At 41.4% G+C, this 25718-nt stretch overlaps 1 protein-coding gene across 3 annotated transcripts in view; it reads right to left on the minus strand.

Moving 5' to 3' along the window:
• Positions 1 to 25718, minus strand: part of DLGAP2 (DLG associated protein 2) — a 738892-nt gene that overhangs the window by 489051 nt on the left and 224123 nt on the right. For 2 of the 3 annotated variants that reach the window (XM_075340329.1, XM_075340327.1), the window contains exon 2: positions 25551 to 25583. The gene's annotated coding sequence lies outside the window, so the exon portion shown is untranslated. Of the gene's footprint in view, positions 1 to 25550; positions 25584 to 25718 lie in introns of those variants that run through there. The other variant, XM_075340330.1, reaches the window with a different exon arrangement.

Consider the following 25718-nt stretch of genomic DNA (forward strand, 5'->3'; position numbering starts at 1 on the left):
TGTAGTAGCAGTCAGATACAAAAGGTCAAAGGTCACCATGCCCATCTTGACCATCTTGGAACCTCTTTTACTGCTTTGTATTATTTATATCTGCCTGTATGAATAAATTGTGCTTTACTGAGGAAGTGATTGTTATGATTTTAAAAAGTGTAGATGAGCAATGAAAAATTTTAGTGGTTCTCAAGAAACCAGCCTTTGATGTGTCCATCTGAAGCTAGTGCCGACAGTGCGACTTCTTTTTCGCTTTTGACACATTCTCCATTTCTATTGTTGGGGAATAGTTTACTAAACCAGCTGCTGCATATGTAGTTTTCAGTACAGCACATTAAACATACAAATTACCAGATCACGGAGGTGGTGCTTCCTGACAAAATATATCATAACGTCAAGTGCTTAAATATTTTTCCTGACAAATTCACCTTTAATTAATTAATCAAGATTCACAAAGGGCAGTGAGTCTATTGTTTTTTTTTTTGTTTTTTTTTAAATCAGATCTTTTTTTAGTAAATCATTAGGGATCAATACAGAGAGTATTTTACTTTTCATATAACTGATAACAATAAACAGATAAACACATGTGATTTATAAATCAGGTTCTTTCTCTGCATATATGTAAATATAATAGAGTTCTCAAATCCCAATTATATTATATAGCTTGAGCCTACAAACCTCGTGGCTCTACAAATAAACAAAACTTAAATTATGCAATAATGCCTCAGACTAACAGAAGCGCCTCCTCCATCAGCCGTGTCGCTCCACATCATATTGCTATACTCTCCCGCCCCTCCCTCTCCGTGCAGTCATCCATGAAACCGTTCCAGTCCTCTCTCACCTCTTCATTCAAAGTCCACTTCGTCACAGAAAAAACTAGTTTTAATTCCCTTCCTCACACATGCCATCACTGCAGGCACAACAGTAACCGGTCCAGCATTGCATCCCGAACCAGTGCACTAGAGGGTAGGCCCGGCAACTCCATCCATGGCCGCCAAATGCTGTAAAACTTTTTCAATGCTTTTCTTTTTAAATAAACTCCCCTTTCCAATCTTATGACGTTACTTAATTTGTTTTTGAGCTCTGGTAATGTTGGTGGTAGAGGGTCTAACCAGTGATATGCAAGTAGCTTTCTTGCTTGGTACAAGATACGTGCTATTCCCAGGGCTGTTGGAGAATCCGGATCCACTTCTCCTTCCCACAGACTCAACAGGCACAGGCGGGGCGACGGTTGTATTGTGATATGATATATTTGATCTATAAGTCCCAGGGTTTGGTTCCAGAAATCACCAATGTGTCCACACTCCCACATAACATGCATCAAATGGGCATCATCCTGTCCACACCTAACACACTGTGTGTTTGGTCTGAGTCCCATCTTAAATAGTAGACTGGGAGTTTTATATACCCTGTGGATGAGATATATTTGAGACAGCTTTTGGCACTCCGATACCGCCAGTTTAGGAACTTGTTCCAATATATCAGACCACTGGCCTTCCGTCAGGGGACCGACGTCTCGTTCCCATTTGCTTTTAACAATCAATGGATGTGTTTCCAGATGGGCAGGTAGTAATTTTTGATATAATTCCGAAATAAGACCCTTAGAGGACTCAGATGTAAGCAGCCTATGTAATGTTTGATTATGTGTCACTGTTACCGGGTTTGTCCTCCCCTGTCTTTCCAGTGCGTGTCTCAGCTGCAAATACTGATAAAAGAAGACATGCGGAAGGTGAAACTCCGTTCTCAGTTGTTCAAAGCTTTTAAGAGTATTATTTTGTAGTACTTGTGACACTAAATGGATCCCTTTATCCTCCCATCCTCTGAACCCTACTAATTTTTTAATTTCTGGCAAGTCGGGGTTCTGCCACAGTGGCCAGAGCTCTGTAGGTCCGCTTATCCCCAAAAGAGACTTACCCCTGTCCCACACCCGGAATATCATAGCCAGTGTGGGATATCGTGCCCCATTTATCTGTCTTTGTCCCACATCCAACCGGCAACCTGGGTACTTCCATACTGATCCCTCTCTCACTATATCACCACTGGTATCATACCCTCCTTCTTTGCCCCAACCCCTCAGATGTTGCATCTGGGAGGCTATATAGTATATATATGGGTTTGGTACCGCCAGTCCTCCCTCCTCCTTTCCCCGCTCTAGCACTTCCAGTCGAATCCTAGCTTGCTTTTTCTTCCAAATAAGTTCCCGGAATATTGTATTAACTTTTACAAAAAATTCCCTACATATCCACACTGGAGAATTATGTATAAGGTATAGTAATTGTGGCATCATTACCATTTTAATTAAACTGGATCTGCCGATATTTGATAGCGGCAAACGGCACCAGGTATGCACTTTTGCTCTGAATCGCTGTAACAGGGGTTCCAGATTTAGGGCCTGGAAATCCTTCGGGATTGGGCTGACAATTACTCCCAGATATTTAAACTCCCGGACCACAGGAACTGGAATCTGTAAGTCCGAAAAGTCCCCCGGAAGGGGGTCCAACGGCATTAAAGCCGACTTGGACCAGTTGATTCGTAGACCAGACCTCTGTCCAAATTCCCGAATGATATTCATTGCCGGCAAAATCGAGGAACGTACCCTGTCTAAATATAAGAGTAGATCGTCTGCGTATAATGATATCTTTTGTTCCACTGCTCCACACCGAAATCCCTCTACCTCCCTGGATTTCCGTATTGCCACTGCCAACGGCTCCACTGCAGTCGCGAATAGCAAGGGTGAAAGCGGGCACCCCTGTCTAGTACCTCTTCCAAGAGGAAAAGACTCGGAGACCCTGCCATTAACCCTAACCTTCGCCACCGGTGAGTCATATAGCAGTTTTACCCAATTTATGAATCTACGTCCAAAGCCCATTATCCGAAGTACAGCCCACATATATTCCCATTCAAGGCTATCGAACGCCTTAGCGGCGTCTAAAGACAAAATTGCCCTTTCCCCCGGTACCTCAGAACTATGTTGAATTCCCAAATAAAATTTCCTGAGATTCATAGATGTGGCTCTGCATGGAATGAATCCTGTCTGATCACTGCACTATAGATGAGATGACTCGGGACATCCTATTGGCGAGCACCTTGGCCAGCAATTTAATGTCTGTTTGTAGGAGAGAAATTGGGCGATACGAATCCGGGATCTCTGGATCTTTTCCGGGTTTTAATATTAAGACTATTAAGGCTTCCCTCATAGAGGGCGGGAGGACCCTCTGCCTTTCAGATTCTTCAAATACCTTAAGTAGTTTGGGTAGCAGTAAGGGTGCATACGTTTTATAAAACTCTCCAGGCAGGCCATCTGTTCCCGGAGCTTTTTCATTTTGTGTCTGGCCAAGCGCTTCCTCCAGTTCTTCCAATGAGATGTCCCGGTCCAGCAATTCCCTGTTTACATCACTCAGTGAATGAAGAGAGAGAGCATCCAAATACTGCTCAATCTCAGTCTCCGTGAGGTCACAGTCTGATGTGTATAGCCGCATAAAATACCTCTTTATTTCTCTTATTATATCCTCGCTTTCTGTTACAAAGTCACCTGATTCCGTCTTTAACCTATTTGTATAAGAAGATCCTTCCTGTGCTCTAATGACTGTGGCCAGTAGGTGCCCCACACTCTCCCCCGCCATAAAATAATTTTGTTTAAAGAAATAGCGTTTATTTTCTGCCACCGACATGAGATTTTCTTTGAGTGACATCTGTGCCTTCTCTAGAGTGTTTTTAGTTTCTACTGTCGGGTTGAACACCACCGCAGCCTCCGCATCAGATACCTTCTGAATCAGACTCTGGGTGTAACATTTGGTTTGATTTTTGCGTATGCATATTTCTCTAATATATATGCCCCTTACTACAGCTTTCATAGAGTCCCAAACTATGTGTGGCGGTGCAGAGCACTCATTAAGATGAAAGTATTCCAGAATGCTATCATATAACGATCCCCCAATAAGCTGGATCCAGAAGGGATTAAGTTTCCAGATAGGCCTGGGCAGAGTGAGGGGGTTTCCCCATGCAAGCGTAACATGTAATGGTGAGTGATCAGATACACTTCTAGGTAGGTAGGCCACCTTTTGTGTATATGAGGCCATAAGTGCGTTTCCAATAGCCAGGTCTATCCGTGACATGGTGTGGTGGGAGCTAGAGTAACAGGAGAATTGTTTGGTTGTGGGGTGTTGGGCACGCCAAAGATCTACAAAACCCAGCTCTGTTAGCATTCTAGCAAATGAAGTCGGGGCGGCGTTCTCCGATATGTTTCCCGAGTGTAATTTATCTAGATAGGGATGTAAGTAATTATTAAAATCCCCTATCAAAAGCGTCGCCACAGATGGAAGGGAATCTAAAATAGACAATATCCTTTTTACCGGTTCGACTGAATATGGTGGAGGGATATATATCGCAACCAGAATAAATTGTATACCATACAGCGTGCAAAGCAAACATACAAATCTGCCCCCCGGGTCAATCACTGATTTGGTACATGAGAACGGGATGGATTTGTGCACCAACACACTCACACCCCGTGCATGGGTCGAGTATGTGGAATCATATTCATGCGCGATCCATCCCTTCCTCAGCCAATGAACATTATCCCTGACCATGTGGGTCTCGGAGAGACATAAAATAGCCGGTAAAAGTTTCTGTAGGTGAGTAAATATAGCACATCTTTTGTTCGCATATCCGAGCCCTCTAACATTCCACGCTACAATATTTAAAGATGTCGCCATAAGCATAGACTAAGATCTGATCCGGACGGATACTTCATACCTGGAGGAGAGAGGCGTTCTCCACCAATTCTCAAAAACATTAGGTTGAGCGACACGACTGAGGCACACCACACTTCCCAAACAGATTGCATCATACAACAATAAACAAGAAAAACAAGGAGAGAGATAGGGCTCCGCACACCAGTGCGCAGTGCCCCTGCCCTCAAAATCAAGTGTATCTTACACATTTCTCCCAAATAGAGAGAATCAGGGCTAAAAATACGCCCCAAGTCCATGCAGGGAGGGGGGTCCACAACTCGCTAGTGCAGCGTGTGTCCACAATGAACCGGCCGTCTCCCAACCTGGATCCTAGATGAATTTAACTGTAATGAGCTCACCAGCATAGCGTCCCAAACAAAAACAACGCCTGGCGGCAGAAAGGGAAATCTCAGGTATTCTTCCTCCTCAGGGATCTCTCATTGATATCCAGCCAAGACAATGCCGCCCCAGCCGTATCAAAAAAATGAGTCTCTCCGTTCGCAGCAATCCGCAGCTTAGCAGGGTACATCATGGAGTATGGCACTTGTAGGTTGCGCAATCGTTTTTTGATCTCAATAAATTGCGCTCTTTTACGTTGCACTTCCATGGAGAAATCAGGAAATATTGATATCTTCCTCCCATCAATTGCAAGTTCTTTGATATCTCTGGCTCTGCGCAGGATAGTGTCCCTATCTTTATAGTGCAGTAGTTTAATCAGAATAGGATGTGGGGGTGCTCCCGGCTGTGGGGCACGCGCAGGGACCCTGTGCGCTCTTTCAATGGTGAAAAAAGAGGATAGTATGTTTTTTTCCCATGGTGTCTTTAAGCCATTTTTCAAAGAAATTCAGTGGGTCATTGCCCTCCATCCTCTCTGGGACCCCCACCAGTCTCAAATTACTTCTGCGGGAGCGGTTCTCTAAATCATCCACCTTGTTTAGCAGTGTGGAGATATTTTGCGTGGCCTTTCCCAGCTCTCATGACATTGGTGGTAATTTATCCTCTGTTGTACTCACTCTTTCCTCCAGCTCCCCCATTCTGACAGTCATCCCTTGCAGCTCAGCTCATATCTGAGGTGACAGTTCCCATCTGGCTGCTTAGAGTGGCCAATGTGGTATTGCAAGAGTTAATTGCTGCCAGAATGTCTCTCAGTATGGCCTCAGTGAAAACAGGTGTTGTTTGCTCCACATCTCCCCCTCCTCCCTCTGCCAGCGCAGGCCTCTGTGTCTGCATATCTTGTGCTGCTGAACATGCATGGCCCAGGGTGCTCACAGTCTCACCGTCGGGTATGTTTTCTCCCTGCTCCAGGGCCCGTTCAGCGCTGCCATCGGGTGCCTCGTTGTAGGTAGGTTCTGTGCCAGGGGCCACTCTGGCAAACCGCTCCAACCTGCTTGCTACTCCCACTGCTCCAGCTCGGGATGGTGTGGATGCCGGCGGCGCCATATTGGATTCTTCAGAGGCGCGCTCCTGCGCGTCTCTGTCCCTTTTATTGCTGCTGCGGGTCGGCATATCCTGGCTGTGCTCGCTTCCCCGGGTGTTATAAGTAGTGTTGCAGCCCTCCAGGGTCGGTAGTGCCTGTCAGCAAGGCCGGTGTGCAGGATATTTCAGGATCCAGGCAGGAGCTCACCCACGCTGCTTCCTCTCTACATGAGGTCCAGGCCACGCCCCCCAGTGAGTCTATTGTGGTTGGATTCTAATGTTCACCTATACTTTCGCAACAAATTCAGATCAGAACAGAATCCTGAGTCTTCTAGTGCAAGTTAAAGGCAACACATACTACAATAATCTTATTACTTTTGATAAATTCTATGACAACTTATCTAATTGTCAGTCATCATTGTATCACACCTCCCAATTTTAAAGCATAATATGACTGCCAATAGGTAAACTTTTACCAATCGACGGTCAGTAAATACCTGTTTACACAAGCAGCCTAAAGTAAATGATGCATGAAGTGCAATCTATACTAGATCAGCCAGAGGCTACATTGTTCATGTTTTTTTTGCCATCAGTCTAAATCTATAATGTACGCATTCCAATAAGAACAAGGCAAACTATTGCATGATCAGATGTTTCTAAAGTTTCAGCTGGTACAGTGGCTACATATAGTATATCACAAAAGTAAATCCGCCCCTTACAACAAAACTGAGTACACCCTAAGTGAAAATGGCCACATTATGCCCAGTTAGCCATTTTCCCTCACCGATGTCATATGATTCATAGGTGTTACAAGGTCTCAGATGTGAATGGGGAGCAGGTGTGTTAAATTTGGTGTTATCTCTTATACTGGTCACTGGAAGTTCAACATGGCCCCTCATGACAAAGAATTCTCTGATATGAAACAAAAATTACTGCTCTGCATAAAGATGGCCTTGGCTATAAGAAGATTGTGAAAATCCTGAAACTGAGCTGAAGCATGGTGGCCAAGACCATACAGTGGTTAACATTCCATTCTGAACAGGCCTCGACATAGCCGAACAAAGAAGTTGAGTGCAGAAGTTTAGCATCATATCTAAAGATTGTCTTTTCAAAATAGCTGTATGACTGCTGCCAGCATTGCTGTAGAGGTTACAGAGGTAGGAGGTCAGCTGGCTCAGACCATACACTGCACACTGCATCAAATTGGTCTGCTTGGCTGTCATCCCTGAAAAAAGCGGCTTCTAAAGATCATGCACATGAAAGCCCACAAACAATTTGGTGAAGACAAGCTGTTTAAAGAAATAGCTTACTGGAACCATGTCATGTTGTCTGATGATAAACCAAGATAAACTTATTTGGTTCAGATAGTGTCAACTAGGTGAAGAGTACAAAGATATGTGTCTTGCCTACAGTCAAGCATAGTGGTGGAAGTGTCATAGTTTGAGGCTGCTTGTGTGCTGCCAGATGTGGGGACCATTGAGGGAACCATGAATGCCAACATGAACTGTGACATACTGAAGCAGAGCATGATCTCCTCCCCTCGGAAAATGGGCCACACAGCAGTATTCCAACACGATAATGACCCCAAACACACCACCAAGCCAACCACTTCCATACTAAAGAAACTGTGGATATAGGTGCTGGACTGGCCAAGCATGTCTCCAGACCTAATCCCTATTGAGCATCTGTGGGGCATCCTCAGATGGAAAGTGGAGGAATGCAAGGTCTCTAGCATCCACCAGCTCTGTGATGTCGTCATGGAGGAGAGGAAGAGGATCCAGTGGCTCCTGTGAAACTCTAGTGAAGTCTATGCCCAAGGGAGTTAAGGCAGTGCTTGAAAATAATGAAAATAATGGTGGTCACACACAATATTAACACAATTTGGCCATTTTTATTTAGGGGTGTACATACTTTTGTTGGCAATGATTTAGACATTAATTTACACTGTTATACAAGCTGTATACTGACAACTTTACCTTGCATCAAAGTGTCATATCTTCAGTGTTGTCCCATGAAAAGATATAATAAAATATTTACAAAAATGTGAGGGGTATATATATATAAAACAGAATTTGTAAATAAAAGATTTTTGGGGACATTTTGTTCCTCTATTGTTCAGGTTTTCCACTGTATTTAAGGCATACTGAGGAGCCCTTTTTATATATTGCATACGTTGTACATAAACTAGTTGCTGTCAAAATACAGATGACAAAAAGGAATTGTATAGAACAAATAAAAAATGGCCACTTAACTAATTTAGCATGCAGAACGTAGCTGTTCATCTGCAAGCCAAGACATCCTCACCATATGACACACTGAACTCCTTTCCAAGTATAGACATCAGGCCGGTTGCGGCAGTGCCTGACAAGCATTTTACAAGCATTAATTAGGTGCATTGCAGGAAATGCACTCATTTCCATCCTCAACTTTCCTAAAAGTTTTTCTTTTCTTTTCTTTTACTTTTTAAGGCACAATCTGAAGAGTCAGATGCTAAATATCATAATTACCCAGTGTAATTATTTATAAAATATAGGCATTTTATAAAAGAACATTTCCAAATTAGTAAAACAAAAGTATCTAGAATCAAATTAATACTTTGTTCAACCAAATACACATTGATATCAGCAAAGTTTTTTGTTCCTATTATTACAAAATATTTTTGCTGAACCCCTCTAGTTAATTTTCATTTTTTGAGCTTTGTTTTCTAAGAACCACAACTTTTCTCTTTGCGGAGATAGCCATATATTGTTTTTTTTTTCCATGGCTTTGGTAGAAATTGCTAATTTGACCATAAGATATACTAGAAACTAGAAGAATATAAATGATGGTAAAAAAACCCTCAAACAATTATGCCATTTTTGTCCAAGTTCCATTTTTATTCTATTCACAGTGCAGTAAAAACGATATATTGCTAGTAATATTATTCTGCAGGTCAGTACAATTATGTTAATAGCAAATGTATCTGTTTTTTTTATATCTTACTGTGTTTAAAAAAAATTACATTTTTAAAAACAAAATTTGTAAATTTTCAGTCAAAGCTTTGTGAGGGCTTGTTAGTTTCAGGGAGGATTGTATTTGACTATTTGATGCTTTTTGTAATAGATTTTTTATCTTTTCTGGCGCCAAAATGAAATATGCTTTTATACACTGCAATACTAAAGTATTACAAGGGATCTCCAGCTTAACACATAGAGAAGGACCAAAAAAGTAATGGGAAAGGGGGGAGGAATTAAACTTATGTTGTTGTTTTTTTATTTTTAACATTTTCTAAATATGTTTTCAAATATTTTTCACATTTATTTAGTTCCACCCTGCGAAATTGAACTGAACATCACTTAATCCCTTTTTTACTCAATCATTTGTAGAGAAGGATAACTCAAAGACATAAAGCTATTCTCATAAATAGTTTAAATCAGGTTTCTGTAGTTCATGCATTTTTTATTTTTTTTTTTAATGGTGGGATTTTTTTTTCATATCATGATCTTTATTTAATAAAATCTAATGCTCTTGCAATTTTCACACTGGCCAATGTGGCTATTTTAGACTGATACTTCCTGTCCTTTCAGAATTGTTTTTTATCAAGGCATCTTTTCATAGCGGCAAGCTTACAATGACAATGTCACCGTATACACTGCTCTCCCTTCCCACACAATGATCATTGTCCATCCTTATTAGATACTTCAACATAAAAAATATGGGTAGGGTTTGTTCATTGTGGCTATGTATATGTTGTTTCCAGGAAAAAAAAACAGTAGTAATGAGCGAGTGTGCTCGACACTGCTCAAAGACGCTCGGTACTTGATCAAGTAACAGGGTTTTCAAGACGATCGGTACTCAGTCGAGTAACACAGTGTTCAAGATGCTCGATACGTGATCGAGTAACACAGTGTGAAAGATGATCGGTCCTCAATCGAGTAACAGGGTGTTCAAGACGTTCAGTACTCGATCAAGTAACAGGGTGTTTAAGACGCTTTTTATTTAATCGAGTTATAGGATGTTCAAGACGCTCGGTACTCGATTGAGTAACAGGATGTTCAAGATGCTCAGTACTGGATCGAGTAACAGGGTGTTCAAGACGCTCAGTATTTGATCAAGTAACAGGGTGTTCAAGATGCTCGATACTAGATTGAGTTACAGGGTGCTCAAGACCCTTGGTACTCAATCGAGTAACAGGATGTTAAAGATGTTCAGTACTTGATCAAGTAACAGGGTCCAAGACGCTCGGTACTAGATCGAGTTACAGGGTGTCCAAGACGCTCGGTACTAGATCAAGTTACAGGATGTTCAAGACGCTCAGTACTCGATCGAGTAACAGGTTGTTCAAGATGCTCGATACTCGATTAAGTAACAGGGTGTTCAAGACGCTTGGTACTTGATTGAGTAACAGAGTGCTTGAGACCACCAGTACTCGTCTGAGTAACAGGGTGTTCGAGTCGCTTGGTATTTGATCGAGTATCACGTGGATGCTCGATTTTGCAACCGATATACTCTCTCTCATTTTTTTCTCTTCAAGAGATCTCATTCCCAGCCCTCCTATTAGGGGGTTCCGGAAAAATGCTTGAGTTTCTCATTGACTTCCACAATGCTCATCATTCAAGTCAAGCCTGTGTGACCTACTCGATTCGAGTACCGAGCACTTGAGCATTTTAGTGCTCACTCATTAATAGGAATTTAGTGACTAAACTTGGTCAGTGTGAAAACTGAAAGATTTCTATTTTTTATTCTTAAAACAGATTGTGAAAAAAAAAAGATTTAAAAAACTGTCACCAGGTTTTTGTAACCCTGTCTATGGGCAGCTTAATATAGGGGCAGAGAATCCAGTGATGTATGACTTACTTTACTGAGTGCTGCAGTTTTAATTAAAAACTGTGTTCTCTGCTGTGGATCTATCAGTACTCTGAATGCTGAGGTCTGCAATAAACCCACCCACACCACTGATTGGCAGCTTTCTGTGTACACTGTGAGAGAATAATTGGACTACCTGGCATCAGGCCAAATACTCCTCTAGTGATAATCTCCTGCTGATAAAAGAATGGTTTTATAAAATCTACACTAAGCTGGCCAGCAAGTGACACATCTGTGGAATCAAGGTCTCTGTCGCTAAATCATGCTGCTTTCAGATTAGGTAGCAAACACCACGTGACAGATTCCCTTTATCCAAAAAAATCTAATTTAAACAATAGATAATTTTCTGATGATGGCCCCCTTTTAAATCAGGTCAACACTTAGGGTACCTTCACACTTAGCGATGCAGCAGCGATCCGACCAGCGATCTGACCTGGTCAGGATCGCTGCTGCATCGCTACATGGTCGCTGGTGAGCTGTCAAACAGGCAGATCTCACCAGTGACCAGTGAACAGCCCCCAGCCAGCAGCGACGTGCAAGCGACGCTGCGCTTGCACGGAGCTGCCGTCTGGAAGCTGCGGAGACTGGTAACTAAGGTAAACATCGGGTATGGTTACCCGATGTTTACATTAGTTACCAGCGCACAGCTGTGTGTGCAGGGAGCAGGGAGCCGCGCACACTGAGCGCTGGCTCCTTGCTCTCCTACCATAGCTACAGTACACATCGGGTTAATTAACCCGATGTGTAATGCAGCTACATGTGCAGAGAGCAGGGAGCCGCGCACACTGCTTAGCGCTGGCTCCTTGCTCTCCTAGCTGCTGTACACATCGGGTTAATTAACCCGATGTGTACAGCAGCTACATGTGCAGAGAGCCGGAGCCGGCAGCACAGGCAGCGTGAGAGCTGCAGATGCTGGTAACTAAGGTAAATATCGGGTAACCACCTTGGTTACCCGATGTTTATCTTGGATACAGCTTACCTCAGCTGTCAGACGCCGGCTCCTGCTCCCTGCTCGCTTCATTTGTCGCTCTCTTGCTGTCACACACAGCGATCTGTGTGTCACAGCAGGAGAGCGGCTTTGAAGAAAACGAACCAGGGCTGTGTGTAACGAGCAGCGATCTCGCAGCAGGGGCCAGATCGCTGCTCAGTGTCACACACAGCGAGATCGCTAATGAGGTCACTGCTGCGTCACAAAAACCGTGACTCAGCAGCGATCTCGGCAGCGAGCTCGCTGTGTGTGAAGCACCCCATAGAGTACATACAGTATAATTAAGGATAATTAGTGTTGTAAATAAAGTATGTGAGAAGGTTAATACTCTGCTTGACAAATAGTAGGGGCTTTCCAACCACAGGAGATCAAATAAAAAGAAAAGTGAAAAATAAATCAAAAGTTCTTGTTTCCAAATGTCTTTAGAGAAAGGTAAAATTCTGTCATTTTCTCCAGACATGGCCAGGTGAATAAATCAATTACACAAAAAGTTTGATGGCTGCTTTGTTCCTATTCTAATGTCAAGGTAGTAACCATGAACTTGATATCAAAGACATTTCACATAAAAGGCATATCGTATCTCTAGCATTGGCTTAGAAAACATTTGACGATAAACAAAAAAAGCCTTCTAAATCATTTTTATTGCACCATAAGAGGCCTCGACTTCATTAAATGTATGGTGTTTGGCTCCCATATCCAGTTTATGAATTTTCTTACACAGTTTTTTCAATGACCTTCTTGTCTTCTATTGATGAAACATTATCGAGTCACAGTAGGATGGCGATGCCTTCCATTTCTTTATAAACAGAGTCTCTTTATATAGAGAGACTTTTTGCCTCATTTATTCATCATTCTATTCTGCAACTTCAGCTTTGATATTGAGCGCACACTATACGCGCACACAGGCAGAGACCTGTGAGTCACTGTCGGGAGGGGAGAAGCGTCCAAGGACCGCTTCGAGTAGTCTGCCGTCCGACTTTGTCAGCTATTAAAAGTATGTTTGTCCCTAAAATACTGCAGCATTGCATAGTCAAACAAACCTGGCTGAGATAATACAGTCAGTGACTGATCCATGCTGCCCACAGTTTAGGCCTCATGTGTCAGCTGTCAGGTTTCCTTTTAAACATTGGTGTCCTTTTAACATGTTTAAAGGGAAACTGTCAGCTAAAAATGCCATGTACCTGTAACATAATGGTAATCTGTAGGAAAGTAACATCTTGTATCGTCATGTAATTAATGTCATGTTTAATTGTCTTACTGGAAATGCAGCTACTTGGAAAAAATGAAATTATATTCTCCCTGCAGCTGCTCGCTTCCAGTCATCAAGGTAGAAATTGGAACTGTAACAGTAACCGCTCACTCCATAGTGAGTGTGGCTCTAATCAGTCCCCTTGCACTTTTACAGCTTTCCACATGTATACTGCACAGATGCTGTAGAGCAGGATGACAGTCAAGATGCAAGGGGAGTGATGACAGTGTACTCACCGTGTAGTGAGTGGTTACTGTTCACTGCACCCTGCACTGCCTCAATGACTGAAAGTGTGCAGTAGCAGGAAGAAAATCAATTCATTTTCTTCTTGTAGTTACTTTTCCAGTAAGTCAGCTATACATGTTTGAAATACAATTTACCTGCAGGTTACTACTACTATGGTATCTCTGCAGGTAAACAGCATTTTTTAACTGACAGGTTTAATTTAGGGTACACGCACACAATTAGAATCCCCTGCGTCCTGGACGCGGTGGGTCCTGACCTTTAGAGACGCGAATCTCCTCCACAGGAGACTGCAGCTGCTCGTGCCCACAATACAGGCTTGGGCAGTTGCAGTCTCTCGCTGTCTCTTGCGGTCTCTCACAGAGAACACACCCGTCTCCGTGGCAAAGAACTGATATGCTTGGGGCTCAGCAAGCCACACTGCAAGTCAGTTTATACTGCGGGCTGTACACCAACATTGGGTATGGATTTCTAGAAATCCCATCCACTGTACTTGTACTGTACAACGCAGCATTTTGGACGCAGATGAAACACGCTGCGTCCAAAATGCTGTAAACCCTGATCATGGGCACACAGCCTTAAGGTCACTTTATCAACTGTCTGTCCTTTTAGAAACTAGCCGTAAAGCAAGCATGCCTTATCTCCACAACTGCATTGACAAGGACAAAGTGACATTCTTGAATTCAAATAGATAGACGAAGATTTTACATATTTTACTTAAGCAATATAATAATAAATAAGTCAATTAGATGTTAGAAATGGGCAGAGCATTAGCCTTATTCCAATGTACAGTTTAAATCATTACGGTGTATATGGATCATATTGCCTGATTAGGAAGAAATAACACTAACTGTTTACTTGTTTCTTAACCATCTCTAGAAGACCTATGCCTAATATAGATTGTTTAATTTTTCAGGTATTCGTGGGGTCAGAATATATACTCAATTTATACTTGTTAAGTGAACCTGTCATGTATAAAAAAACATATTAACCTGCAGATAAGGGGTTAATCTGCAGCTTAATAGTGTTTTGAAGCTGCCCTACATCCGCACTGAGAGCCCCAATGCTGGGCGAAAGTGAACTTTATTCCTACCAGCAGCGTCAGGCTTTCAGTCAGTCAGTGCTGGGGTGCAGTTACAGCTGTCGCTCACTATGCACAAAGCAGTGACTGAAGCTGCACTGGCATCACCCCTACTACTGAAAGCCTGAGGCTGTTGGAAAAAATAAACTGTTACTTTTCTCCTGACAATGGGGCTCTCAGTGCGGGTGCCAAGCAGCTTCAGTTAATTAAACCCATATCTGCAGGTTAATAGCATTTTTTTACATGAAAGTTTCCATTTAAAGGAATTTGGGGGTAAAAATGATAGCTTATACTTAGGGTGGGACATAATTATCAGATCTGGTAAAATTTGATCAGTAGAATGAATGGCCAAAATGCTTATGCAAATGCCCCTTCTTTGCTTTTATGAGCACTGCAAGCTCTCTATCACTTACGTGAAATGGGCAGGACCTTCCCTATCAATACCGGTGGATATTAAGGGTGTTTAACACAGTGCTCAGCTCTAGTTATGTCGTGCCTGAACCATGCTGATATTCAATTCCTCTTTCCTCTAAAAAGGCTTGCAAAATTTTATTAGGCAAATGTCAACTCCACCAACACAGTATTAAAGAATCCAGTAATAGCTGATTGTAATTACAGAGACAAATTGTTAATGTAATTGTTCTGGGTCTTCAAAGTGCAAAGCAACTAGATGTGGCAAAATTGCTATTTTCACATGTAATTACATTAGTTAAATAATAAAGCCACCCAAATAATATTATATCATACACAAGTAATTAAAGGAAAGGGTAGATCAGGACTATAATACATGCACATGACCTATTTTATGCCCAATCTAAAAAGTGAAAGTATTCTGAAGAAATGCAGTAGGTTATTCAATATCATTTACAACACCAGTATATTCTTCTTTCACTAGCTATAGAGACAGAAATGAGACTAGCTTTATAGCTTTAAAGTTGGAGATGATATTGACTACATAGGTCAGTGAAAATTGTGTGCCTCTTCTAACAATAAGATGAATGGAACACATATCTCTCTGGAAAATTAAGGTGGAATGACCTCTAATCCATGAGAACATTTCTTACACTTTTTCCAGTATTGGGTCATTTCTGTTCCCATGACAAATATCTCCAACTCATAAATGGAAACACAGTATTTAATATCATACACGCCTTTGTACCTATTGAAAATCAGCATTACGACAGTACAAGGCTCTAGAACAATGAAACTTGAAGATAAACAGAAATGATCCCATCTTGACATTTTATGTACTAATTGACAGAATATTGTGATTATGTGTCACACAGAGATTTTCACAAACTTTTCAGAAATCAGCTTCTGTTCAGATTACAAATCATGACACTCCACCTGAGAAACTTTCCTGGTGTCTGGGATCAACACAGGCAGACTCGGGAGTTGACCTGCTGTGTGCTGATTCATAGGCAGGCTAGGAAGAGGTAATCTCTGCTAGTCTGCTTGTTAGTCTCCTTTGATCACATGTTGTGGGGAAACCAATCACATCTGCTCCCTTCCTATTTATGCTGTCTGAATCCTTTCACCTATGCCAGCCATAGTTTATCTTAGTTGGTCTCGTGAGGTGTTCCAGACTATCTGGTGAAAGTAGTGCTTATTGCTTTGTGTGGTTGCGGAGTTTACACCTGTTGTCTTTTACAGCTGCCTTTTTGATCTTGTTTTCCTCCAGGATCTCTTTTTGTCTATTCCTGTGTGTGTCAGAGTTTTGGCTTTCCCTTGTTTGCCTTTATCTGTGGTTAACATCACACTCCTGCCCCGCCCTTGCCTGGTAGGAGGGGGTATCAGATTATGTATGGTCAGGAACGGGACTCAGGTATCTCCACCACTAGGAGTATCCCTGAAGTTAGAGATAGCATAGGGCCCTATAGCATGTGGGACAGCCTAGGGGCCGCTATGCCTTGTTATCTAACAGTCACATCATGCCATTATATTATGACATTTTGGCTAGAGATTTTAAGATAAAAAATGAACTATACTTTAAAAAAAAAAAACTTGCATAAATCAAGGTTATAAAAACCATTGTAATACATATTATTTAGAGAAATCTGCTTCTATCCTCACTTATCAGCCATACCCTCTCTGCCCCTCCCTCACCTCCTTAATTAATCCTCCTTCTTGAAAAAAAAAAATCATCTCATTTCCATCTAGCTCAGACAAGATGTTCTGCCAGCTTACTGCTCATTATAGTCTATGGAGAGAGGTGGAGGGTTGAGTAGTGAGATCATGCTGAGCTTTCTAACAAGGCTTTTATCTCACCCTAGATATTTACAATCACACAGCTCAATACTGTTGTATTGTATTCTACGCTGTGCATGACCCCAGAGTTTCGGTCATGCGCACTATGAAGCCGGGTGTACACGTCCTGGCTCCAAAATGAAATAGTGCACATTACCGTACCTACGGGGTCATGCGCACTGAGCCGAAATCCAGTGTCGGGCGGCGATGGCAGCAGAGAGGTGAGTGAGATCATCCTCTGACGCTGCACATTCATTAGCATGTTAGCACACCCACAGGGGCATACTAATATGCTAATGCTGCTGACTAGCCAGGGGAACTAACGCCCAGGGGACTAGTTCCCTCGCTCATTAGCATACGATAAAAGATCTTTAGAAATAATTTTTCTAAAGATCCCTTTATCTATGCTAGTGTATACGGGGACGGTAAAGTAGGGATTAGCAATATACACCTAGAACTGCTCACGGTTCTGGTTGCATATTGGACCTGACAGGTTCCCTTTAAGCCCAGGGTCATTAATCTATTTCTGGGTATAAATTCTTACAGTGTCCATGCATTTGATGAGTGTTCACACTCCAAGCCTGCATCTTTCCCGGCATTTGACAGCTGATTCAATCAGCCATCAACTGCCTCTAACAGTCAGGGAGTGTTGGAGATCCATCAACGGCTGTTAACCAGTTAGATTCCGGTAACAATCTCTGACAGTAAAGAACATGCACTCACAGGAAGCGCGTAACTAATCCCTCTCATTGGTGCCTACATCACGTGAAAGTGGGGTGCCAATATATTTACTGCTTATGGTATCGCTGCATTGAGAAATGTCGGGTCTATCAAATATAAAATAAATTAATCTGTTCGGTAAATGACATAATGAGTTAAAAAAATAAAACCACCAGAATGTTTTTTGGTCGTCACAAAATTGCAATAAAATGTAATAAGGGGCGATTAAAACATCGCGTCTACCCAATTATAGTGTAATTAAAAATGTCATCTCAGGGCTCAAAAAATAAACTGTCACATAGTCCTGTATACCAAAAAATGAGAATGTTACGAGTCTTGGAAAATAGTGACAAAAGCTACATTTTTTTTTTTTGTACCAAATTCAGATTTTTTTTTTACCACTTAAATTAAAAAAATTATACATGTGTACATGTGCATATCTTCTAAATTCGAACACGTAGCCTACATAAGGCCAGGCAAGTGTGACAATATATTTTATATTAGTCACTCTGTCTGAGGCTAATCAAACGGTAGCACGATAGTACTAATTTAGTTTTTATTTCTTTTTCTTGACAGATCTTGACACGGTGTCTGTCATCTACCAGCGGCTACCCCCTCATGTTTTTATGAAATACCATATTTTTCGGACTATAAGACGCACCCTGGTTTTAGAGAAGGCAAATAGGAAAATAAATTTTTAAGCAAAAAATGTGGTCATGTCACACTGTTATGGGGCGAGGATCTGCTGCTGACACTATTATGGGGGTAATGTCCCCAAATTCTCTACTAAGGTACCGCATCCTGGTAATGATCCTCCTGCCTTGTATATATATATATATATATATATATATATATATGTCCCTCATCCTGGTATAGCCCACATCCTGCTATATACTGTCATCCTGGTATGTGCTCCCATCCTGCTATATACCCCTTCCTGGTATATGGCCGCATCATGCTATATACCCCATCCTGGCATATGGCCGCATCCTGTCCTGGTATATACCCCATCCTGGCATATGGCTGCATCCTGCTATATACCCCCATCCTGGTATGTACTCCCATCCTGCTATATACCCCATCCTGCTATATACGCCATGATCCTGCTATATACACCATCATCCTGCTATATACACCATAATCCTGCTATATACACCATCATCCTGCTATATACGCCATCATCCTGCTATATACGCCATCATCCTGCTATATGCCATCATCCTCCTATATGCCATCATCTTGCTATATGCCCCCATCCTGCTCATATGCCATCATCCTGCTCATATGCCAACATCCTGCTCATATGCCATCATCCTGCTCATAATATACCCCCATCCTGCTCATATACCCCCATCCTGCTATATGTCCTGCATCCTGTGGCACCCAAAAAACAAAAAATAAATGTTTATACTCACTTCTCCTCGCTCCACGCAGCATCGCTCCTCCTCCTGTCTGTGCCAGCGGCGGCTGTGTGCAGACTAGCGGTGCTCACAGGGATGACGTCATTGCTGTGCGCACGTGTCCACATGCAGCTGCGCCACCAGCACAGACAGGAGGACATCGCGATACTGCAGGGATCGTGACCAGCTCCACACAGCGCGGCCGGCACAGACAGGAGGAGATCGCGGTGCTGCAGGGAAGTGACCGGTGAGTGTACTGATTCACTGCCCCCCACGCTCATGATAATAGCGGGGAGCAGTGAATACAGTGGCACATGATCACTCCAGGCTGTAGTTGCCAGGGGTGATCATGCGGCCGGCTGTTTAGTAAGCGTGCATCCCCTGCCCATCATTCTGCCCACCTGTCAGCGCCGGCTTCAGCGCTGAGAGATGGGCGGGGGAGGATGGGCGTGCATATGAAATGAGCGGGCCCACGTGGTCACGGTAGGTGCTGCTACAGCCTGCTCGTGCCCCAGATGACCCGCTCACCGCAGCACCCTCATTCCCCGCAACTCTACATTCAGACTATAAAACGCACCCTCCACTTTCCCCCAACATTTTGGGGGAAAAAGTGCGTCTTATAGTCCGAAAAATATGGTAAATAGAATTTGTTATATAAGAGAGCTAGTGGTTTTTATTTAATTATGTGTACATACTTGTTATGACCTGGGCAATAATATTTTACCATATTGGGAGCATGGTAATAAAAAATTCAAAAAACAATTGTGGAATTGCACTTTTTTTTCAATTTCACTGCACTTGGATTTTTTTTTCTGTTTTCCAATTCTCTATGGGGCAGAATCAATGGGGGCATTCAAAGGTACAACTCATCCCACAAAAAATAAGCCCTCATATGGCTATATTGACATAAAAATTAAAAAGTTGTCTCTTGGAAGAAGGGGAGGAAAAAACTAAAATGAAAAATGGAAAATCGACCATGGGTGAATGGGTTAACCCTAGGTAAAACAAGTCATCAAAGTTCAGATAATGTAAGAAATTTGGGAATTGGTTATTGATAGATAACTGCCTCTCAAAATCTACATATAAATCTAGCAAGATATTAAAAAATGAATTCGTCCAGAGGATCTATTAACACAAATACATCTCTTCATAATTGTATAGTGGGAACACTGTGAGGCCCTATAAGTAGGCCTACTAGACAAATCAATTCACTACCGCTGATGAACCCTGTTGCTGCCATGACATGCTTCCTGTGAATGTCGGCAGAGCGCTGTAACTAACAGGAGCACATCATTTCTGCTGATCAAAGCGATGCTGAAGTCTTGCTCTGTTTAGGAGAAATGATCAAACTATACAGTGATAAGGTCCCCTAAGGGGAATAGTAAAATCAGTAAAAAAAAGGGGGAAAAAAGTTTTAAAAAATATAACAAAATAAAAAACCTAAAAGTTCAAATCACCCCCCTGTTGCCCCATTGAGAATAAAACAATAAAATAAATAAATACACCTTTTTGGTATTGCCACATTAAGAAGTACCAAATCTATCAAAATATAAAATCAATTCATCTGATTGGTAAACGGCATACCGAGAAAAAAAATCCAAATACCAAAATTTTTTTTTTTGGTCGCTGTAACAATGCATTAAAATGTAATAACAGGAGATCAAAACATAGTATCCACACAAAAATGGTAAAATTAAAAACATCAGCTTAAAATGCAAAAAAGAAGCCATCACTGAGACCCAGATCCCAAAAAATGAGAACGCTAGAGGTGAATTTTTTTCACCACTTAGATAAAAGTAAAACTTTACATGTTTGGTATCTACAAACTCATACTGACCGGGGGAACCATACTGCCAGGTCAGTTTGAACATTGCACTTTTTGTGCAATTTTACTGCACTTGGAATTTTTTTCCAATTTTTCAGTACACTATATGGTAAAACTAACTGTTTCATTCAAACATACTACTTTTCCCACATAAAAAAGCCCTTATATGCCTACATTGACGGAAAAATAAAGTTATGGCTCTTGGAAGAATAGGAAGAAAAAATGAAAACTGGAAAAATCGCTGGGGGGTGAATGGGTTAAACAAATATTCTCAACATGCCATAAACTCAATTCTATGTACCAATATTCTAAAAATGCAATAAACTCAATCCTATGCGAACTTCAATTACTTCATCAAAAGGAGAATACATTTTAAAGAGAATCTGTCAGCAGGATTTCACTATGTATATGCACATTTAGCTCTTTCAAAGACAATTCTAGCAATACCGTTACATGGACAGCCTCCTTAATCCAGAAAGCTCTGTTTGAATTGATATGTAAATGAAGCTGTAGATCTGAAGCCTTTGTCACTCCAGCTCTATTCTCTTCCAAGTGGTGTCTCCTCCTGCTTGACTGCAAAATAGAGCTAGAATGACAGAGGCTTCAGATCTACTGCCTCATTTGCATATCAATTCAAACACTAATTTTTCAGTAAAAAATCATTGGACTGCCATGTAAAGGTATTGCTGGACTTCTCTTTTTAGGAGTTATATGCACGTATAAATAGACTGAGGTATAAAATCCTGCTGACATTTCTATTTTTTTAGTTTTGCTTGCTTACATCCACCTCCACATGTTGATGAGGCATGAGAGATTCATGAAGCCCCACACTCCTTACCATTCTTATCAGATTGATAGGCTAAAATAATCTGTACATACCATGGAAACATTTCAGCTCTCTGTTGAGACCCCATTTTATAAAATGAATTATTAGGTCATCTTGATTTTCTTGTAATCTGTGGCTTTTCCCCAATTCCAATTTGTACTTGTTTAGACTCTTCAGAACATGTGTTGCCTGGGCATCTTTCTGGTGTTTGTTCTTGAACTTTAAACTCATCTCCATTGTCTTCATTATATGTACACAATGCCTATATTTGTGCCTGTGTCCTTGTATTCTAAGGATGAGCCTGCTGTGCCCGTTGTTGTCCATCTCATGTCCGGTTTGTTGGACCCATGCAGTGTTCAAACTCTAAATTCTGCACTGGTATCCTAAACTCCAAATTGTGAATGTGGAACCCTTGGATCTCCAGAAGACAACCCTACTGATATTAAGCTGGTTGTCATAGACTCAGCGCTGTGGTCTTCCCCATGTCCGGTATCCTCTATCATTACACCTGTTCTGGTAATAAGTACCCCATAACTGTGTATTTAATGAACTTTGTTGAGCTATTCCTGTATGTTCCTCAGTTGTGTCTCGTGAACTTTCTATCACTGCCAATCCAGACCCTGATGCCCTGAATTCTATATTCTATAGCTTAAGTTGTGGTTGAATATAAAAACTTTAGCTTAGCTAATTTGTCACCAATGTCTTTGCTTGCTAACTAAACTCAGAATGTGGTGTTAGGGTCCGACTACACAGACCGTAATGAAAACTAGAGTAGACTCTCGACAAGCTCAAAATCACCTGTAAAGTAAAAGATTACAAGGTATAGCATGCTGCCGGATATTCCAGGGTTGCTGACTATACAGAAATTCTTGGACTGCCTGAAAAAATACTGCATGTTTTCCTCATCAGTAAAATAAAAAAACCTAGTCCAGATAATTATGAATGCAATTATCATCATATTAGAGTTCATGATTACAGGGGTTGTCTAGTCTAAATACACAAATCTGCAGTCACTCTATGTGAGTGCAGACTTGTAAATCGTCAAATCATATACACACTGTGAGGATTTGCTGGTGTCAGAGCTGGGAACGGCGGTCATGTGGCTGCGAGTGGTATGTGATACATATACTCAGGCCAGAATCCGGATAGATGGTGCAACCTTGGTCAATAGCAAGTGTAGTGAGCAAGACTGCACCCATCTACTCAGATTCTGGCTAGAGTATGTATATCACATACTCATGGCCACATAACCGCCATTCCCGACTCTGATACTTGCGAATCCTCACAATACATTCAATGTGAAGATTCACAAGTCTGCAGTCACATAGAGAGGACAAGCCCTTTAGTGTCTTCATATGAGAACTGTCGACTCTAGACATATATTACTTATAATCTTAACTATATATTATGTTTTCCAAAGTGTCTATAAAAAATATAGGCAGTGATTTTTTTAAAGACTTTCTAACTTGGTAACCCTGAAACAGGTTTAGATTGATGCTTCAATATTCAAGTACAAGTTTACAGGGTTATACCACAAAAGAACCCCTTCCATGCTAAAAACCCAAAGGGGTTCAGGTGGAGGCTCAGGATGCAAGGTTCAGAAAGCAGGATGCATATAATGTGCAGGTAGAGTCTAGAAAATGAGCGCCAGACTCCCCACTCCAGCACAAACTGAGTGCAATGACTGATACTGAAAAATAGAACAGAAAATCTCCAAAACTAATCTGTTGCAGAAATTATGCCAATGGAAGTAGAGAAACCCCATTAATTATTATGGGGTCCATCTGAATTCCTTCCTGTGTCTGTTTTTAGGGTGGAATAGAAAGGGCATCATGCAGAACTTTATTTTGGACATTAATTCCATTTGGTGCTAAAAGTTGAACAGATAAAAGAAATGTTTGAACAGAAGCATGCACATAGCCCTATCCAATCAGAGGCAGAATATTGCAAACACTGAATTTTCAGGTTTTATCCAGAGTTTTCTATAAACCCTGTCACCTGCGGTAAACCTTTATTTAGACTTAAGCTAAACGTTTATTTAAAATCCACCCCTACTTTTTCTTGAAATAAGTTAAGGACCCCAATTTCTGACTACACAAATTCAACACAACATCTCGACATGCTAGAAAAACCCTTGACATGCTGCAACTCACATCACTATCACGCTGAGGCAAAACATAGATACATACTGTATAGCATAGACATCTGGTGAAAATGATATCATCACTACAGAAAAGAATTAGCACAACCCATCTTTAGCTAAGAGCAAAGGTAAATTGGAAAATAGTGTGTGTTCTGTGCTGCTGTGAAAGCTCATCCATGAGCAAGAATTCCAGGTCACACGAGTGGAGAACATGCGGTTTAGTCTACGCATTTTAAATTTATCCAGCTTCTTTTTTCAGAAAAAACATAATATCTATTGTGGTGTTCCTAAAGAAGAAGCTGTTTAGCTTTGAAATGCGTAGACTAAACCGCATGTTCTCCACTTGTGTAACCTGGAATTCTTGCTCACGAATAACCCTTCACAGCAGTGAAGAACAAACACTACTTTCCGTTTCTTCTCTCTCTGCATTTTCACGTTTGCCTTCCACAGCTGATTTTACGTCTCATACGGTGTTGTGTATCACACAACCACCCCAGGGGAGTGTACCACTGTCATCTGTACCCTGTTATTTAACCAGTTAATACCCCATTGCGTCTCTTTTCCCCCCTATTATAAAGATAAGGAAGCCCAGCACATGTGCATTTCTATGTATGTTAGAATAAGAAACAATGGTAGTTGTATATATATATTATACTAACTGTAGAACCCGGCGATGCCTGAGATAGTAACTAAGTATCTGTCTGTCTCTCTCCCTCTCTGTCTGTCTGTCTCCCTCTCTGTCTATATCCCTATCTCTTTCTGTCTGTCTCCTTGTCTGTCTTTCTGTCTGTATCTCTCTGTCTGCCTGTCTCTCTCTGTCTGTCTCTCTCTGTCTGTCTCCATTTCTCTCTGTTTATGTCTCTGTCTCTGTCTTTGTCTCTCTCCCGGTTTGCCTCTCTCTTTCTGGTTCTCTCTATCTGTCTCTCTGTTCATCTCTCTGTCTCTAGCCATCTTTCTTTGTCTCTTGCTGTCTCTCTCTCTGTCTGTCTCTCTCCCTGTCTGCCTCTCTATCTCTCTGTCTCTCTCTCTTTCTGCCTCTCTCTCTGTCTGTCTCTCTGCCTCTCTGTCTCTCTCTCTCTATCTCTATCTCTCTGTCTGTCTCTCTGTCTTTCCACTGAAATCATATTACCTCACACATAAGCTTCTTATAATAAGAATGTCCTTTGTTTCCTATAGCAAACCAATCAGAACTCCTATTAATGACCTGTAGCTCCCAGCTCCATTGACTGTAATGTATGGAGGTTTTTTGGCAAATAACTGTAGAGCGCAGGGTTAAATATTCCCCTCAAAATATAGTATATGACGTTACCTGAGTCAAATGAGGTGTCTGTGCAAAATTTTGTGCAAGGTTTTGTGATTGTAAATGGGATGGTACGGATTCCTTTAGTGGATATATACACATCAGTATATACAGTTAACTCAGTTTCATATAATAGATGTGCAATTACTGCAGGAAAACAAAATGATCATGGGTGCTCACTATGAAATTTGCCTGTTATATGAAAAATAAGTTTGAGTTTATGGACCTTATACAACTCTACAGTTAACTAAAAATCAAAGATGAAAGAATTCAGACAATGTCTCCAACCCCAGGGCACAATAAATATACATATGTTGTCTCTTTCTATTACGAATCATGGTCAGCTTATAGAATTAGAGGGCTGCCATACACATGCTTTATACCACAGCCGGGAAAGAGTCTGCAGCCTACAGCATGTACTGTTCTTACTCAATTTAATTCAATTGCTTAGTCATGTACTGAAGACTCTGGCAATTGGATTAGCAAATGTTTCTAGACAGATTACTATCACCAATATGATAGTGATGAAATCAGTGCACTCACCTTCAGGTTCACCACACAATGTGCATTGAGACTCTGTAAAAACAAGGAAACAAATGATCAGGGTTATGCTTTTCTAGAACTGTGGTATTACAAATGCACTTAAGAAATAGTCATAATATCATTGTTATAAAAGCAATTTGTATAATACTATCTCTGAAATAATGAAAC

The sequence above is a fragment of the Anomaloglossus baeobatrachus genome, chromosome 3 (assembly GCF_048569485.1).
Source record: "Anomaloglossus baeobatrachus isolate aAnoBae1 chromosome 3, aAnoBae1.hap1, whole genome shotgun sequence".
Taxonomy (NCBI): Eukaryota; Metazoa; Chordata; class Amphibia; order Anura; family Aromobatidae; genus Anomaloglossus; species Anomaloglossus baeobatrachus.